Raw genomic sequence first — 4192 nt, 5'->3', positions numbered from 1 at the left:
TTGATCTGTATGACACTGTTTGAAATTTGTTAGGAAGAGCTTAACAAAGAAGGACAAATAAAAAACAAAACAAAACACAACGGACAACAAGCAAATTAAAACAATGCCATTCAAAATGAAAGATAGCCAATCAAATAATACATTGTAACATGATATAATTAAAAGTAAAGGTTAAGGAAAAGGATTAAAGACACATATAAGAAAATGTTAACAACAATTAAAACTCTTCAGTAAAAGGGCCATTTGAAGGATGATTTTAAAACTTACAGTGATGTTTCAAGTGTGAGTTCCTCAGGTCAACTACCGCAGAGGGTTGGGGCCCTGGCAGCAAAAGTCTTGTCGTCATTTTTCAGCCTCAACTGAGGAACAGCTTACGGGACCTTATTGGATGATGTCAAGCTACGGGCAGTGACGACTGATTTAGTAGCTCAGCCTAGAAGCCAGGAGCCAAATCATGCAGTACCGTAACAGCAATAGTTTCAGATTTATTCTAAAATACAAAGGCAGTCAGTGAAGGGAAGTTAAAATAGGGCAAATATGATCAAGCTTCTGTGATTTGGTTAAAAGTTATTGGATGAGAAAGATCACATAAGACAATCCAGTGGAAAAATTAGACCTGTTCATTTGAAAAGGGGTTTGGTCTGTACACTGTCAATAATTGACGGGTTTTATCATAATGTTCATAGGGTTGTTATGTGTTGATTCCTTATATTTACAAACTGTTTGTTTACCATAAAGTGATGAAGTGGTGGTTATTTCTTCGAGGCTTCTTCTCTGGGTGCGGCCCCTTTGCCTTAGATTCAAGCTTAGGACCAAATTGGGAAGGACGTGTCAGTATGACAAGATGCATGTGTTGTGTGTAGACTGGTGTAAGCTACACAGAGAGGAAAGTGCTTTCTGACTGAAAACTCTCATGTTGTACACACAGTGTCCACTTGCAAATGTGTGTTGAATAAACCCCAGAATGACATTCTCTTTCATGTCAGTCCATTTTTTTTAAAGAGAAATTGCCGCCACATTCTGACATTTCTGTGTAGTCTGACTCATACAATCAAAGTAATCAGGGTTGTCCTCACCTTGTCAACATTTTCTAAAAATAATGCAATCCAAAAGGCCAGCCTGCAATAAATGTCTCCCTCATGAAGGTTATATTAGTCACTCTTTATTCAAATTTAAGAAAGATTTAACTGTGTAATTAATTTTGGAGGATGGTATGTATGTTGCTGTTGAGCTGAGTGGCCACTGTTATCAAGCCTACCTTCATTTTTATAAATTAGGTGGATAAGTAAAATAACTCCTGAAGGTCATGGTGGGTGTTTTGGGTGTTTTCAGACTTTATCAGGCTATATAAAGCTGCATAAATCAATAGAACTAACATGAATGTATGATCAGTACAAACCGTCGGCACCATGTTTCTTGGTAGGACAGTAGTTGGTGATTCTCTCCTGGAGTACGATCAGATACTTGTTACACACACTTGTCTGAACGTCACGCTGTGAGCCCTACTCACTACAAAGTCCTCTACTCGAATTAATCCAACTCAATCCATCTGAATTCTCATAGGTCATTAACAATGCAAAACATCACAGTCTCTCTGGTCTCCCTGTTTTCAAACACTGTGCTGAATGAGCTCCGGGGCCTGTTCTACAAAGGAAGTTCAATAAACTACCCTGGATATCTTTTCTCTATCTGGTTTGCCTGAGCCTAACAATAGCTGAGCATTTTGTATACTCTATACAATGGACACATTGTTATTAATAGTAGCGTACAACTGATTTTCACTGACTGAGCAATATGTACCATCATGCAAGCATTGACCGGAAGAAAAATGGCTGAGAGACGAGGAGAGAAGGCAGCATGTCTTAGCCTTTTTCCTCTGGTGAATCTACTCCTTATTCTTAATATAGATATCTTAATTAATGTGAGGATAAAGACAAACAGATTTATGTTTGCTGACACTTTCATAGACTGATTTGAAAACAGTCTCTTTTATCTTACGTCCCAAATATTTCTGATGGCGTACATGGTTTCCTTTATGACAAATCTGCAAGTTGTGGCGGTAAAATATGTTTATAGAGCTTGGCAGCACATCACAGCATGAACTGCAGCAAACAAATTCATTGCTAAATTTGAACTTGAGAAAACTACCGAAAGAGTTTTTTTTATTAATGAGCTTAGTCTATAATCGTTTCCCCTTCAGTATTTTAGCATGTGGCCAGACCCAGCATGCACCTGTCGTTCATGCAGCACAGGTGTGTTTGATTTGGGACGTTTGACATTATGCTATCCTGGCCATGGCCTTATAATTATTCAAATTTTTCAGACTCTACCTTGAAACAACAGCAGCCTAAGTGGACAAAATGGTTGTTCAAAAGCCTTGAATCTATTAAAACTATTGAAAAGCTAGAAGAACAAGTGTTTCTACTTTTCAATGACAGACACACTCCAGCTGAGAAGATTTAGCCTTCAAAAAGCAATAAACACGCTGTATGAAACTTGTTGATTTCTTTCCCAGAGGCATGTGGGTGATAACATTCACCCTTAATGTGTGCAGCTCAGCTGTTTTTACCCCGAGGAAAGTGTTTGCATAGGCCTGACTTTGATTCCCCGCTGATAGGCCTAGGTTGAAAAAGAAAAGCAGAGTGATTCGAATATCTCAATAACAACAAACCAATAAATAACAGTTGGATACGTGTTCTTTATTCATATCTTATATATGTTTGTTTACATTTATACAAAAATACAGAATACAGTAGAGTTTTCACCCAGAATACCAACCGGGCAGTAATTACATTTGCTTTTTGGCACCCAGACTTATTTCCTGTCTAGAGCCATTTGATTCACCCACTGGAGTGGGATGGATTGGATCACTCGAGCCCGAAAGCCCTGTTCGGAATGCGGCCCTGCTCACTCTCAGACCACACAACAGCCCACATCGGAACAGTATTTAAGGGCACTCATCCTCTTGACTAATGCATGAAATTGCTTGATTTCTGGCGTCCATGCATCAGACATACAGTTTGTGGCCCTTGCACAGACAGGAAAATGGGAGACCATGTTTTATATATATATATACGTATATATATTTATATATATAAATATTTATATATATATATATATTTATACATACATCGATTTTTTTTGTTCACAGCTTAGACCTGTTGCAGCTCATGATATTCATAGACTATGTATGAAAAGCAACGTTTGACATAGTATATCTTGTCTGTTAGTTTGTTTGTGGCAAGACTAGCCTATGTCTCAGAATAGTGGGCACTGCATGTAATAGTCTTAATGTAGAAAGCAAAACCTAACGCTGACTGAACAGAAAGGCTCAGGTCTAAATTGTCATAGATAGTATGTTCTAATATTGTTCAAAAATGCATTTTTGCGTGGATTAAAATTTTTCCAGTACTTCACTACACCACTAATTTCATATATTCCTTCTAAAAGTACTGCTGCTGTGGACTACATGAACACCAATGTGGTATACATTTGCTAACACAGACTCAGCTCTAAACTGCCATAGAGAATATGGCACCAGTAATATGTGGACGTTCATAGAGTGTTCTTCAAAGACGGATTTTGGAATGAATAAGATTACCTTGCAGTTCAACATGACACACAATACTTTACCACACCAAAGAATTCCAGCTATTGATGCTGAAAGGTACTGTTGCTCTGAACTATATGAACACCAATGTGGTATACTGTTTCAAACACAGATTCAATTTAGCACAATATACTCTCATCTGCTATCACAAAAAGTCCCAACATATAGTCCCATATACACATGAAACAAGCAGAGTTACATGAAGAACTGTTTCCTATAGGTTAAAATTGCTAAAATGTACCGGTGGCCAGAAATGTCCCAACCACCGCAAACTATACTGCCGATGAAGGAGTTTTCACATACTGGAGCACTGCTTTTCCAGGATCGTCTTCCATATCCATACTTACCAGTCATGGTTTTGAGAGAGAGAGAGAGAGAGAGAGAGAGAGAGAGAGAGAGAGAGAGAGAGAGAGAGAGAGAGAGAGAGAGAGAGAGAGAGAGAGAGAGAGAGAGAGAGAGAGAGAGAGAGAGAGAGAGAGAGAGAGAGAGAGAGAGAGAGAGAGAGAGAGAGAGAGAGAGAGAGAGAGAGAGAGAGAGAGAGAGAGAGAGAGAGAGAGAGAGAGAGAGAGAGAGAGAGGACCA

This window comes from Limanda limanda, chromosome 8 (assembly GCF_963576545.1).
Source record: "Limanda limanda chromosome 8, fLimLim1.1, whole genome shotgun sequence".
In the NCBI taxonomy this organism is placed as follows: Eukaryota; Metazoa; Chordata; class Actinopteri; order Pleuronectiformes; family Pleuronectidae; genus Limanda; species Limanda limanda.
Note: the sequence above shows the minus strand (reverse complement) of the source record.